The sequence below is a fragment of the Mauremys reevesii genome, linkage group 14, assembly GCF_016161935.1.
Source record: "Mauremys reevesii isolate NIE-2019 linkage group 14, ASM1616193v1, whole genome shotgun sequence".
Lineage (NCBI taxonomy): Eukaryota > Metazoa > Chordata > Testudines > Geoemydidae > Mauremys > Mauremys reevesii.
In genome coordinates this window covers 3,278,118-3,293,643 of record NC_052636.1, presented here as the reverse complement: position 1 = coordinate 3,293,643, position 15,526 = coordinate 3,278,118, and the positions used below count along the sequence as shown (strand labels likewise).

Below are 15,526 nucleotides of genomic sequence, written 5' to 3'. Positions count from 1 at the left end.
GTGTCCGCCCCGCGCTGCCCCCGGCCCCACCGCGCTGCCCCGCGGGCTGCAGGACTGGAGCAGCCCCCGCGCTGCACTCCCGGCCCCGGCCATGGCCCCGCTGCCGCACAAATGGGCGGGGGCCGGGCCGGAGGGGGCGGCTCCTCCCCGGGCCTGGCCCCGTCCCCGGGCCCCACGCAGGGGGGTGGGACACGCGGGGAAGCCGGTGGAACAGCAGCTCCCCCCGCCCGTGTAGTGCCCGGCTCAGCAGAGGGTGTCAGCTGGATCCCAGCCGCTGCAGCCCGGGGGTTGTAGGGGCTGGGGCAGCTGGGAGCAGGGGTAGGGCACAGGGAGGGGCTGGGGCAGCTGGGAGGTGGTTGCGGGGCACAGGGAGGGGCTGGGGCAGCTGGGAGTGGGGTTGCAGGGCACAGGGAGGGCTGGGGCAGCTGGGAGCGGGGGTTGGGCACAGGGAGGGGCTGGGCAGCTGGGAGGGGGTTGCGGGGCACAGGGAGGGCTGGGGCAGCTGGGAGCGGGGGTTGCGGGGCACAGGGAGGGGCTGGGGCAGCTGGGAGCGGGGGTTGCGGGGCACAGGGAGGGGCTGGGGCAGCTGGGAGCGGGGTTGCGGGGCACAGGGAGGGGCTGGGGCAGCTGGGAGCGGGGGTTGCGGGGCACAGGGAGGGGCTGGGGCAGCTGGGAGCGGGGGTTGCGGGGCACAGGGAGGGGCTGGGGCAGCTGGGAGTGGGGTTGCGGGGCACAGGGAGGGGCTGGGGCAGCTGGGAGCGGGGGTTGCGGGGCACAGGGAGGGGCTGGGGAGCGGGGGCTGCGGGGCACAGGAGGGGCTGGAGCAGCTGGGGGGCTGGGGAGGGGCTGGAGCAGCTGGGGTTGCGGGGCACAGGAGGGGCTGGAGCAGCTGGGGTTGCGGGGCACAGGGAGGGGCTGGAGCAGCTGGGGTTGGGGGCACAGGAGGGCTGGAGCAGCTGGGGTTGCGGGGCACAGGGAGGGGCTGGAGCAGCTGGGGGTTGGGGGCACAGGGAGGGGCTGGAGCAGCTGGGAGCGGAGGGGGTTGCGGGCACAGGGAGGGGCTGGGGCAGCTGGGGCGGAGGGGGTTGCGGGCACGGGGAGGGGCTGGGGCAGCTGGGAGCGGGGTGGGTTGTGGGGCACAGGGAGGGGCTGGAGCAGCTGGGAGCGGAGGGGAGGGGCTGGGGCAGCTGGGAGCGGGGGGGGTTGCGTGGTACGGGGATGGGCTGGGGGAGCGGGGGTGGGGGTTGCAGGGCACAGGGAGGGGCTGGGGCAGCTGGGACTGGGGGAGGCGCTGGGAGGAAGGAGGCAGGAGCCGCGAGGGAGAACAAAGAACTGGGACCATCAGCCCCCGGCAGCTCCGGAGAGACCAGACGTTGCTGCCTCCATCGGGAGCTGGGAGCTGAGCAGCTGCTGCTTCCCCAGCGGGGTCTGTACGGGGGGAGCCCGGCATTAACCCCTCCGGGCCCGGCCGGGGGAGGCGGGGGTTTCTCCGGCTGCAGTGGAGCCAGCTCAGGTAGGGGTAATTGGGGGGTTGCTGGTGGGTTCCTGCTGGAGGGGGAGGGGCAGGAAATACTGAAGAGGTGGCAACTTCTGGGGAGTTAGGGCTGGAGGGGGCAGGGAATACCCTGGGTGAGGGTAGGGAGTGGGGACAGAGTGTGACAAACCTGCTGGGACTTGTTTAACGTGGGCCTAGATCCTCAGAACAAACGCTTGGGTGTTGGGGGAGAAAATTCCCTAATTTGTGAAACAGGAAATAGAGAAACCAACCCCCTGGGCAGGGTGGAGAAAACTGACCAGACTTCCAGTGCTGAATCCAGGGGTTGGTGTGACATGGAAAGGGGGCACCCAGCAGGGAGGTGTAGGGAAGATGTCCCGGCCCCTCACATCCAGCTGCTGGCAGTGGGGAGGGTGTTGGGTTCCCTACCATGGGGTTATATCAGCCTCTGGCTAGTAGGTGTGTGATGGATCTGCTGGGAGAGACAAGGGGTCTCTCTCTGTTCTCTCACCGTGATGCCCCCTAGCTGCTCTCAGGACTGGGGGGCACAAATTTTCTAAACTGAACCAAAAGTTCCTGTAGTTTTCAAAAGAGGAGAAAAGCAAAATCTGTGATTTCACACAAACAGTGTCTGATAAGTGGACAGAAAGTTATCACAGTGACAGGGCCGGTGACTGGGGAATGCCCGGCAGTGCTTGGAGCCAGGACTCTGACGCGAGTTGATCAGAGAGAAGGATCATGGTTAGTAGAAGTTCCCCCAGATAGGGGCCCACCAGATATTCCCTGGGACGCAGCCCCCAGGGACCCCAGATACCCCTCAAAGCCCCACCGCCAGGGAATCCCCACCAGACCATGACTGTCAGGTTGGGAATCCCAGAGGGTTCCCCCCACCAAGAGCCCCCAGCAGCCAGAGACTCGCCTACTGGGAACTCAGTTCCTCACTGCCTGCCTAGGACCCGCCCCGCACACCACCACCAAGCAGGATCTGCCCTGCCATTTGTCTGGGACCCCCTCCTCCACCCAGCGGGACCCCTTGATGCTTTTCAGTGGGACCCCTCACTCTGCTTCCCTGGCATCCCCTGACCTAGTGCCAGGGATCCCCTCCCCCAGCTCTGTGCACTGGGCACGGCAGCGATCCCAGGAGCCAGCCGGAGAAGCCCAGATGGAGCCCCTGGCACAGCACCAGGCTCCCTCTAACCCCTGTCCCGCCTCCCCAAGAGACGCCCACCCCGGCTGTTCTGCAGCCAACGGCCCCCAGCGATACCCACCTCCAGGACCCACAGCCTCAGGGCTGGGCACATCACAACCACCCCCTGAACAACCAAACCTCCAGAACCCACCAACCTCACTAGGGTACCCCCTGCAATCTCCCCCCACAGACACCTCCCCCCACCCCGCACAACACTGTTACCTCAGAGTGTCTGCTAAGTGGATAGAGAGTTATCACTGCCCCCTGCTGGCCAGTCACAGGGGCAGAGGGAGCCCTGGGGGATGTCTCTTGAACAGGAGAATGGAAGCTCTGGAGGGCAAGAAAGGTAAGAAAAGTCCATGGCCTGTCACTAGCAAATAACGGCCACCATGGATCCACCCCAGAAGTGGCTGCATCTTAGCACTGCGGGAAGCAACCCCTCACAGAGGCCATTTGCCATGGGGTTTAGGATACTTCTGGACCCACACTGCACTCAGAGTGTCCTCCTCATCCCGTGCCAGCTGGAGAAAATAAAACGGTCCAGCCAACTCTCCTGTTACCAGCTGGGGACCACTGATCCCGAAACAGGGGGAGGCCTCTGGCTTTGATGTGTATTAAAGATGTGGCTGGTCTCTTTCATCAGCAAACATTTTAACACAGATAAAGGGGGGGGGAGAAATGGTTCTCAAAGGAGAGGGGAAAGATCAACACTGGGAAATTTAACCCCCTGCAACCTCCAGGATGGAGAATGATTCAGGGCAACAGGTTTCCCCGAAGAAAGGAGAAGTTGCTGGGATTGAGAGACATGGGGAACAGCCCCAAACATGTAAGGATTTTTAATTGACATTTGATAATTACATAGAAATGAAAGAAAGGGGGGAAATCTGAGAGATTTTGGCTCTATTTTTGCAAATAGAGAGGAAAGTGGAAAATCAAAGGGATTTTATATCAGTTTATATCTGATGTGCAGTAAAATGTCAGTGTTTCTCACATCAGTATTTGTTAAATGAATAGAGAGGAAATGGGCAACATTTGCAAACATTTTATATCCAGGTTCAAGAAGCTGAGAAAAGGTGTAAATCTGAGATTTTCTTGGTATTTTATAATTATAGAGAGGGGGAAAATCTCAGGGCATATTCAATTAGAAATAGACAATTAGAGAGAAGTGGAGCAAACGTTTAGGGTATTTTATATCAACCTTTGAGATTTGCAGAAAAAAGGTGTCACAAACTATGCAACTGAAGGTGGAAAATCAGACTCCTGGAGAGACCAGGGGGAAATGGGGGAGACGGGAGAGCGGCTCATTGGCGGGGAAAGGGGCGAATCTCCCCGGATTTTACAGCCCGGGTGAGACACTGAGCGAGAAAAGGGGCAGAACTAGAGAGAATTTGTATCAGGGGTGAGAGGCAAGTGGCACAAACAAGGACAGGATCCAATTAACGCCCCCCCTCCCGTGTCCCACTGATCCTTCTCCCCCCCCAACCCAGCAGGGGGAGGATCCTGCTGCAGCTCCACTGGGGCCGAGACGGCTCCGAGGCTTCTCCCGGGGCAGAGCCACGTTCTCGCCCCCCCCCCCCCCCGGTCTCTCACTCCCCGGGGGCGCGGGGCGGGGCTGGGGTGGGCAGAGCCCGGGGCTGCCCGGGGGCGGGGCCCAGCTGGAGAAACCCCCCCGCCTGGCCGGGCCCCCCCGGGGAGCAGCAGCGGCTCAGCCCGGGCCCGGCTCACGCGGAGGCGGCAGCAGCAGCTTTGTTCTCCCACCCCCACGTGGGCTCCCACAGAGCATGCGCGATTTTACCTGCTGAAACCCTCCTTTCCCCAGGGGAAAGGATGAGCGGTGGGGGGAAGGGCTCGCTGGCCCCAGGGATCTCCCTTCCCTGGGCTGGAGAGAGCGGAAACGCCCCAGGGCAGGCTGGGAGATGTAGTTCCTGACTCTCCCTGGACCGGAAGTGACGTTGGGTGGAGAGACCAAGCCGAGTTGCAAAGGCGCGCGGGCCCCTGCGGCTCTGCCTGGCTCGCGCGGGGCCATTGGAGCCTCTCCCGGCCGGAGAAGCGTTGGTGCCGGTGGAGCTCTGGGCATGCGCAGATCGCGGCAGGAGAGCCCTTCATTAACCACCACCGCCCCCCCCCGCCCCCCGTGCCCGGCCCGGGCCCTGCTCTGCTGGAGCCGCCCTGGGGCCGCCCGGGCTCCGCCCGCCCGCTGCGGAGCTGCAGCCTCCAGGTCCTGGAGTGAGCCCGGGGCGGGGCCGGGCGTTGATTCTGCCCCAGTGCCCGGGGACCCGGCATCTCGCAGCGCCGGGATCTGCTCCCGGGGCAGCGCCCGCGGGGGCTCGGGCTGCTGCCCCGCAGGAGCCCAGCGCCCCCCGGGCCCAGCCAGGCTCTGCCCTGGGGCCCCGTGGGGGGTGCCGGGGGGAGGGGCCCGGCCCCACTGGGGTCCCTGCGTGGGGCCGGGCGGGGCTGGGGGGGTGAGACCGGGCTGGGGCGGGCGGGAAATGTCGGTGCAGCCCGGACATGGCCGGGGGGGGGGCAGGTGACCCCCAAGGAGCGGGGAGAAAGGGGGGGCAGAGATCCCCTCGGATTTACCGCTGCTCCCTCCCGTGGGGACCCCCTCCTCTCCCATCCTGCCCCCTTTCTCCCTAGAGAGCCACAAGCAGCACCCAGGGTGACCCCCCCAACCCCCTGAGAAGTTCCCTGTCCCCGATTGTGCCCCATTTTCTCTCCCCTTCGCCAGTGGCCAGTTCAGATCTCAGGTTTGGGGGGTTTCCCCCATTTCCACCTGCAGGGATTTGTCCTTGTGTTGGTGGGAAATGGTTCCCCCGAGTGATTTCTGAGCTGGGCAGAGGGTGAATGGGCAGAGGCTGGGGGAGCCTGAGACAGGGACACCTCTGGGCTGGGGGGGCCACTCTCTGCTGGCAACGGGGCCTGGGAAGGGCCAGGGAGGGAGGAGCAAGTGTCCCCCCCCCACTGCCCAGCCCCACGTTTCCCAGTCCCAGCTACTTCCCCTCCCCCACCCTGCCCAACCCAGCAGCCCCCCCGCACTTGCTAGTCACATTCCCAGACCCCACTGCCAACCCCTCCCCACTGATATGACTTTCTGACTCCAGCCCCCTCCTTTCCCCTGTGAAAAGACATCACCCCGGGCTCCCTACTGGCCCTGTGAGTGTGGGGCAAGAAGAATCTGTCCCATTCTGTTGTTGATTCAATATCTCTGTATGATCCCCTCCAATTTCCCATCTTTTCTCTTGAATGGTGACATAAAATCTCCCCACGTGATGCTTGTCCCTTATATTGGCAAATATTTAGTTTGTGCCCCATTTTCTCCTCAGTTCTGAAATACTGATATCTAATGCTCAAAAATCTTTCCACTTTTCTCTCCAGGTGTGTGACTGAGATCAGGGCTCTTATCGTACTGAGCGTGGCCCTGTTCTGACAGCTGCTGCAGAGACCCCAGGTGAGATCAGACCCCACTGTTGTGCGAGGTAAAACTGAGACCTGGACCGAGATCACAGCCCCTCTTGTGCCAGGCAGCAAACGGCTACAACCCAAACTGCTGCATCAATTGTGCTGGGCACTTCAGAGATCCCGCTGAGTCTGGCATTGCACTGATCCTAACGAAGATCACACCCCACCACTGTACTGGGCACTGCACAGAACCTGACAGAGATCCTGCCCCCACATTTTGCCAGTTGCTGCAGGGACCCCAAACAAAATCCGGGATCCTGTAATGCCGGAGTTGCAGAGTCCCCGACTGAGGTCAGGCCCCTGTTGTGCAGGGCTCTGCACAGACACCGAGATCAGGGTCCCCATTGTGACAGGTGCTGAACAGACACCAAGGGTATCTCTACCCTGCCGTTAAACCCCCCAGCTGGCCCATGCCAGGTGACTCAGGCTCACGGGCTCAGGCGAAGGGGCTGTTTAATTGCAGTGTAGGTGTCTGGGCTCGGGCTGGGGCCAGGCTGTAGGACCCTGCGAGGTGGGAGGGTGCCAGACCTTGGGCTGCAGCCCCAGCCGGAACATGGACACCACAATTAAACAGCCCCACAGCCTGAGCCGTGTGAGCCCAAGTCAGCGGGCACGGACCAGCCGCCGGTGTCGAACAAGTTTGCATGGAGAATTTGGGGCAAAACTGGGAATTGAATCTAGATTGTTTGAATTCTTGCCCCTCCTCTTAACCACAAGCCCAGCGTGTGTGTGTACAGCGTTGTTTTGGTCAGTGTTTGCCTTGCATTGGCTTCCAAGGGAGGCTGTGGCATTTCCTTCACTGGAGGTTTTTAAGACCTGGTTAGAGATACACCAGTCTGGGAATGTCTAGGGATACTTGGTCCTGCCTCAGCACAGGGGGCTGGAGTAGACGCCCTCTCAAGATCCCTTCCAGGCCTACACTGAAATAATTCTCTTTTGTGCTGTGCCCTGTTCTACGCTGAGCTGTTGTGCATGGTGCCATTTGGAACTGTGATCGCACCATGCTGTGTAGCAGTTTTATGGTGAATTGTTTTGCCTCAGCTTGTTTGGTGCCTGTGCTGTGTTGGTTTGAGCTATTTTCCATTGTGTGCTTTTGCCCTAGGATGTCGTCGTTTGCATCGTATTGCCTTCTTTTCCTTTGTATTGTCATTCTATGCTGTGGAGTGTAGGTTGTGGTTTTTTTTCCCCCTGAATTGCCTGATGTTATGTTGTGGTGGGTTTTATTCTGTATGTTGGGTTTTTATATGTATATATTGCATCGCATCCTAGACATGTAGGCTAGATAGGACCTCAAGATGTCATCAAGTCCAGCTCTCTCTGCCGAGGCAGGTCAAGTATATGTAGATTATCTCTGGCAGAGCTTTGTCCTACCTGTCCTTAAAAACTTCCAGGGACAGAGACTCCCCAGCCTCCCTTGTAAGACTATTCCCGAGCTGAACTGCCTTAGCTCTGGGGACACCCACACAGACTGTAGTGGTGAGCAGCTCTGGAGAGAGAGGAGACCCCAGTGAGTGGGCAGCTGGGTAAAGAGACCGAAGTTGGGAGGAGAAACATTGACGTGTCCAAGGTCACCCAGGCTGTCTGTGACCGAGCTAGAAATAGGTTCTAGTGCCACCGTACTGCTGTTTCTGAAGGTCTCTGCCACACTGATGTTTTAGGCACTGGTGCAAACCCTTAGTGTAGACAGAATTCACACTAGTGCACTCTGATTGGCACTGGTGCACCATGTCCCAGTTTGAAGGTTTGAGGTGGGGGCGGGGGGAAGTGACCTCCCTGAGGCCTGGGGCTGGCTGAACAGTGCAGCTGGTAAGGTGGGGGGCAGCAGTGAGTGCTGGAGGTATGAGCCAGGAGCACAGCCCCACAGGGCTGGACACTGACTTCTCCTGACCCAGGGGACACCCCCCCAGCGAGGTGGTTTGTCCATGGATGCACAGGCCGTCTTGGCAGGGCAGCTCAGCTTCAGTCCCTGCACACCTCTTCCTGCAGCCTAATACAGTGTGCTCGGGGGACCTTTCCATGCTGCGGGTGACAGGGCTCTGGAGTTAACAGGGTCTGTTCCTGGCTCTGTCACAGACCTGTTCAGTGACTGTGGGGAAGTCACAGCCCCTCTCTCTGTAACGCTGTCTCCAGTGACTCGAGAGCATGAGCAGCAGCCTCGGGCAGACTGGTAAGAAGCAGGGAACAAACCCCAAATTGGGTGTGAGGTCTGTATGGAGATTTCACCAACCTAGAATACAGTGTAAACACTTCAGGCTCTGTAACAGCATTAACATGGAATCACAGACAGCCCCCTTGGGTGATCCCATATATCTTTCTGAGCTCCCCCCCCCCCCCACACACACACACATGCTATAAAAACTGCACTGCCCACGTGGGCCACAATAACTGGTTTTCTGCATATAAAAGCCAGGGCTGGCATTAGGGGGCAGCAAGCAGGGCAACTGCCTGCGGCCCCATGCCACAGGGGCCCCCACAAAGCTACATTGCTCAGGCTTCGGCTTCAGCCCTGGTGGTGGGGCTCAGGGCCCTGGACTTCAGCCCCATGCGCTGGGACTTCAGCTTTCTGCCCTGGGCCTCAGCGAGTCTAATGCCGGCCTTGCTTGGCAGCCCCCTGAAAGCTGCTCACGGCCCCCCAGGGGCCCCAGACCCCTGGTTGAGAACCCCTGCCTTACCCCACAAATCACAGCAATGTTCAAGTTACTGCCAGTCCCAAAGGACCAGTCACTTCCTTAGGTCAATTGAATCTTAGATCTTCCAACAGAGACAGCACTTGTAGCCAGTCCTGTCATAACCTGTATTAAGACTTATTTAAAAGGAAAGGAGAGTTGTTGATGAAGTTAAAGCAGGTAATCCGATAGATGCAGACGAGTTGCAGTCTTAGATTTCAAAGATAATAGAAGCTTCTATAATAAGCAAGCTCTGCATATTCTTTAGGGCTAACCCCGGCTAATCAGCTGGGGATCTCGTGCTTATGCCTAGAAACTCCTCCCACCCCCCGAGTCCAAGCAGCATACAGATAATCAGTTCCTTCTGTATGGGGTTTTTTATGCCCTTCCTGCCATGTGCTCTGAGCTGCAAAGTCAGCTACTGGGAAGTCAAGAGCACAACAACAGTCTTTTGTTGTCTTTAACATCCCATAATAGTCTATCTGGTGTTGATGAACCTTTCCTGCCAGGCAGGGTGTAATGCATTCGGTTGTCAACCAGCACTTCACCTAGGTAAAGTCTCTCTCCTGTGTGGTGATTTACAGAGCCACAGAGGCTCCCAATGCAACTAGTCAGATATTAACCCAGGCAGCAACTCTCAAGCATTCAATAAAGTGTAAACGCATTTTTATAATCCTAAAACCTAATACTAACACAGGTGAGTCAGACTGATTCCAGCGATGCATTTGTCCCTGTTCCGTGAAGACATGGGGGCTTTTGCAAGAGCTAACACCTCATCTGCCAGTGTCACAGGCAGGCTGAGCAGGGATGGTGTCTCTAGCCTCTGTTTGCCAGAAGCTGGGAATGGGCGACGGGGGGGATCATTTGATGGTTACCTGTTCTGTTCATTCCCTCTGAAGCACCTGGCATTGGCCACTGAGCTAGATGGACCATTGGTCTGATGCAGTGGGCAGCTCTTATGTTCTTATGTTCACAGTCTCTATCAGGAGTATCTACTCATTGGGACTCACTGGGGAGCCACAGAAAGGAACAAGATGTGCTGAGGCAAGAAGGCCCAGTCTCAGAGCCCCCGGGGTCACGCTTCCCAAAGGCTAAAACTAGGCCCACCCATGAAAGGGGCACTCCCAGGAGAGGCTCTACAAAGGCTAAAGCATCAAACAACTTAGTTAACCTGAGAGAGCTGCCTTGGGGACAATGACAGGGAGAATCCCCCAGAGTGACTCCTTTGGTTCTGCTCTTCTCTGGCCTTTGGTTCATAGAATCATAGAACTGGAAGGGACCTCGAGAGGTCATCTAGGCCAGTCCCCTGCACTCAAGGGAGGACTAAGTATTATCTAGACCATCCCTGAGGTGTTTGTCCAGCCTCCTCCTAAAAATCCCCAATGATGGAGATTCCACAACTTCCCTACGCTATTTGTTCTGGAGTTTAACCACTCTGACAATTAGGAAGTTTTTTCCTAATCTCCATCCTAAATTGCCCTTGCTGCAATTTAAGGCCATTACTTCTTGTCCTATCCTCAGAGGTTAAGAACAATTTTTTCTTCCACATCCCTGTAACAACCTTTTATGTACTTGAAAACTATTATCATGTCCTCTCTACTCCAGACTAAACAAACCCAATTTTTTCAATCTTCCCTCATAGGTCCTGTTTTCTGGACCTTTAATCATTTTTGTTGCTCTTCTCTGGACTTTCTCCAATTTGTCCACATCTTTCCTCATATGTGGCCCCCACAAATGGACACAGTACTCCAGTTGTGGCCTAATCCGCACAGAGTGGAGTGGAAGAATTACTGCTTGTGTCTTGCTTACAGTACTCCCTCAAATACATCCCAGAATGATGTTTGCCTTTTGCACTGTTGACTTGTACTTAGCTTGTGATCCACTATGGCCCCCAGCTCCCTTTCCGCAGTGCTCCTTCCTGGGCAGGAATTTCCCATTTTGTACGTGTGCACCTGATTGTTCCTTCCTAAATGAAGCACTTTGCATTTGTCCTAATTGAATTCCATCCTATTTACTTCAGGCCTTTTCTCCAGATCATTTTGAATTTTAATCATAGAATATCAGGGTTGGAAGGGACCATAGGAGGTATCTAGTCCAATCCCCTGCTCAAAGCAGGACAAATCCCCAGACAGATTTTTGCCCCAAATCTCTAAATGGCCCCCTCAAGGATTGAACTCACAGCCTTGGGTTTAGCAGGCTAATGCTCAAACCACTGAGCTCTCCCTCCCTGGCCTATCCTCTAAAGCAGTGGTCCCCAACCTTTTTGGCACCAGGGACCGGTTTCATAGAAAAAAAAATTTCCGCGGACCTATGGGATGGTTTTGGGACGATTCAAGCGCATTACATTTATTTTTGTACTTTTATTTCTATTATTGTAATATATAATGAAATAATTATACAACTGACCATAATGCAGAATTAGTGGGAGCCCTGAGCTTGTTTTCCTGCAACTAGACGGTCCCATCTGGGGGTGATGGGAGACAGTGACACCCGAAGTGTGTTGCTTATGTCCAGTCTACTCCGTCATCTCGTTTTGGTTGCTGTCACTGCAGAAAACCCTGCTTCACAAAGATAGGCTGTTGAAAATGGAAGTAAGCTTTTCAGTGCTTTTGTGGAAATCTCAGAATATTCCGCCTTGATTTTAATCCAGAACGTATGGAGATTTGAAGTTGTCTCAAATATACTTTTAAGGCCACCATCATTTGTGATCTCAAGCAGTTGATCCTCTTCTAGCACGGATAAAGTCGATTCACCTGGCTTATTCACAAATGGGTTGCGGATCCATTCCTTCCCAGTTCGGGGGTCTTTTGTGGTTGGGAAGTAATGCTCAAACTCTTTTGAAAGCTCAGATAGGTGATCATGCACCAGCTGGGAAAAAGAAGGCCCTGGCTCAGTCTCTTTCAAAATCTCTGCTAATGTTTGAAACATGTCAAAAATCCCAATGTTCACTCGTCGCCCCCATAATTCTAGTTTGGCTTTGAATGCAGCCACTTTTTCTGCCGACTTGAACACAGTTGTCGTTCTCCCCTGAAGTGACAGATTGAGTTCGTTGAGCAGGTTGAATATGTCACACAAGTAAGCAAGTTTTATGACCCATTCTGTGTCACTGAAATGTGCTGCCCGTGGTGACTGTTTTTCTAAAAGAAATCTCTTGAGCGGCTCTCGTAATTCAAAAACTCTGGCCAGTGATCTACCTTTAGAAAGCCATCTCACTTCTGTGTATAAGAGAAGACGTGTGTGCTCTGCGTCCATCTCCTCACAGAGCTGCGCAAACAGACGTGAGTTAAGGGCATGTACTTTAATGTGGTTGATAATTTTAATCACATCCTGCAAAACTTTAAGTTCAGATGACATTTTTTGGCTAGCTAGCATTTCTCTATGGATGACACAGTGCGTAGACTCACATTCAGAAGCGACCTCCTTGACCCGAGTAGTGAAACCAGAAAGCCGTCCAGTCATGGCAGCTGCTCCATCCGTGCATATAGAGACACAAAATGACCAATTCCGTTTTCCTGACATGTAATCATTCAAAGACTTGAATAGTTCTGCAGCTGTGATGTTGGTTGGCAACAAAAGTGCACATAACATATCCTCATGCACATCCTCCTGAAAAATATATCGCACAAAAACAAGCATTGTTGCCTTGTTGTCAACATCGGTAGACTCGTCAACCTGGATTGCGTACCACGGTGACTCATTCACCCTCTCTAACAATTGTGCCTCAATATCCTCTGCTATTTCATCAATTCGTCTAGTTATGGTGCTAGCCGAAAGAGGAACACGTGCCACCTTTTGAACTACAGCCTCTCCTAAAAGTTCACGACAAATGTCCTTAGCAGCAGGCAGGATCAACTCTTCACCAATAGTAAAGGGCTTCTTAGCTTTAACAATGCGGTTAGCCACTAAGAATGATGCTTTCAGTGCAGACACATTTGATGAAGTGGTGGCCTTCAGTAATTGCTTCTGTTCTTCGTGTTCACATTTTTTTCTTTTGAAAAACTCCAAAGGCTTGTCTTTTAATGCAGGGTGCTTGGTCTCCATGTGGCGAAGCAGTTTTGAAGGTTTCATGGCTTCGTTGGATAGCCGGTCGCCACATATTATACAAAGCGGGCGTGGAGAATGTGAGTCACCTGTTGCAATGAACCCGTAATTTAAGTAGGACTCTTGGTATTTTCTTTTAAATGCAGCTTTCTTTTTGTTGGCCGTCTTAGAGTCTTCTGCTGTCTCATCATTGGGTCTTTCCCCCTTTTCAAAGAAGCTTTGCAGTGACGTTTGTTTTTTACTCATTTTGGCCAGGGTTAGCTTGTGGGCTTACCAAAACTGTGCGGGAAAGAGGCACGGACGGAAGTGGTAAATAAAATAATGGGCGGGCCACGTGCGGACTAATATAAGTGTCGGATTCTGACTTAAAGCCTGCCACCAGATGCAGCTGTGCAATTGAAGTACATCAACTCACTTGCCACTATAAAGCCTGCCACCAGATGCAGCTTAATTGTCACTTGCCATTCACTGATAGGGTTCTGATATTAGTCTGCAAGCGATTGATTTATTATGGTCTCTGTGCAGTAAAACCTCTGCTAATGTAATCTGTTTTTGCAGCCGCTCCCCAGCGCTAGCATCATGGCCTCAGCTCCACCTCAGATCATCAGGCATTAGATTCTCATAAGGAGTGCAAAACTCCCTCCATCGCATGCACAGTTTACAATAGGGTTCGCGCTCCTATGAGAATCTAACATCTGACAGAAGGCGGAGCTCAGGCAGTAATGCGAGCGACGGGGAGCGGCTCTAAACACAGATGAAGCTTTGCTAGCTCACTCACCGCTCATGTCCTAGCCGCTCATGTCTTGCTGTGCACTCACCGCTCATGTCCTGCTGTGCGCTCGGTTCGTGGCCCGGTTCCTAATAGGCCATGGACCGGTACCGGTCCGCAGCCCGGGGGTTGGGGACCCCTGCTCTAAAGCACTTGCAACCCCTCCCAGCTTGGTATTGTCTGCAAACTTAAGTATAACAGAGGATGTTACTGGGAGGGTTTCACCGTGTCTCAGAGGATTACACCCTGGTGGGAGGGGGCTAGGCCTGTACTGGAATAAGGTCACTCTGTGCTTCACAGTGTGGCAGAACCTAGAGTGTCCATTAACAGGGAAAAATCAGGGGGGAATCAGCATGTGGAATGAACAAAAGCCCCCTCTGCATTCTCTCACATTGCCCTTCTCGTCCTGGCAGGCTACAGATTAACGTCCACGTTTTGCTCCAGATCATTTCATCCTCCCAAAGGGAAGGAAATGGCTGCACTGGAGCTGGCTCAGGTAAGGGATTACCAGGGAGCTGGTGGTGGGTTCTGCTTGGAGTGAGAGGAGCAGTAAATGCATAGGAGGATAGGAGCTGCTGGAGGTGGTGGGAGGCAGGAAATATCTCGGGTGGAGAAAGGGCGGGGACAGGATGTGACAAACCTGCTGAGAATTGTGTACTCTAGGGTGTGATGGGTTGTCACCCCGGGGTGCAGTCTGGGGGGCTTCTGGGAACCGCTGTGCCCTCTAACCCTCAAGCTGGGCTGGCCCTTCTCACACGGCTTTGCTGGAGATTCCACCAGCCTCTCCAGGGCCTGTCATCACCCAGCATGACAGCAGGTGGCGCCATACACCCAACTAAGCTACCTGAATGCTTTACCTGAGCCGCTCAAGGACAGATAGACGACAACAGCCAATTTCCCAGTTCCCCAACCTTGCACACTTGCTGTAGTATAAATTCAGAATTATACCATAGAATCATAGAATCATAGAATTCAAGATCAGAAGGGACCATTATGATCATCTAGTCTGACCTCCTGCAAGATGCAGGCCACATAAGCCGATCCACCCACTCCTTGGCAAGTGAACCCTGCCCCATGCTTCGGAGGAAGGCGAAAAACCTCCAGGGCCATAGCCAATCTTCCCTGGAGGAAAATTCCTTCCCGACCCCAAATATGGCGGTCAGCTGAACCCCGAGCATGCGGGCAAGACTCTCCAGCCAAACCCTCTGGAAAGGTTATATCATACCAGGCACATAATTGACCTATTGACTAAGCCCGTTATCCTATCATACCATCCCCTCCATAAACTTATCTAGCTTAATCTTAAAGTCATGGAGGTCCTTCTGTTTCCCTCGGTAGACTGTTCCAGTATTGCACTCCCTGATGGTTAGAAACTAATTTCAAGCCTGAATTTCCTGACTGACAGTTTATATCCGGTCCACATTAGCACTGAGCTGAAATAATTCTTCTCCTTCCCTGGTATTTATCCTCTGATATATTTAAAGAGTGTAATCATATCTCCTCTCATCCTTCTTTTGGTTAAGGAAAACAAACCGAGCTCCTCAAGTCTCCTTTCATACGAAAGGCCTTCCATTCCTCGGATCATTCTAGTGGCCCTTCTTTGTACCCGTTCTAGTTTGAATTCATCCTTCTTAAACATGGGAGACCAAAACTGCACACAATACTCCAAATGAGGTCTCACCAGCGCCTTATATAACGGGACTAGCACCTCCTTATCCCTACTAGAAATACCTCGCCTAATGCAACCCAAGACCGCATTAGCTTTTTAACTGCCACATCACATTGCCTACTCATAGTCATCTTGCGATCAACCAGGACTCCTAGGTCCTTCTCCTCCTCCGTTACTTCCAACTGGTGCGTCCCCAGCTTATAACTAAAGTTCTTGTTAGACATCCCTAAATGCATAA

The 15,526-nt window shown here is 54.5% G+C and overlaps 1 protein-coding gene and 1 long non-coding RNA gene across 2 annotated transcripts in view; both read left to right on the top strand.

Moving 5' to 3' along the window:
• LOC120381422 (zinc finger protein 850-like) overlaps positions 1-15,526 on the top strand; it is a 105,851-nt gene that overhangs the window by 75,419 nt on the left and 14,906 nt on the right. The gene's annotated exons all lie outside the window — the stretch shown is intronic.
• On the top strand, positions 6,084-14,083 carry LOC120381494. The gene is made up of 3 exons (XR_005588093.1): positions 6,084-6,132; positions 12,835-12,930; positions 14,033-14,083. It is a non-coding gene; the product is annotated as an uncharacterized LOC120381494 (long non-coding RNA).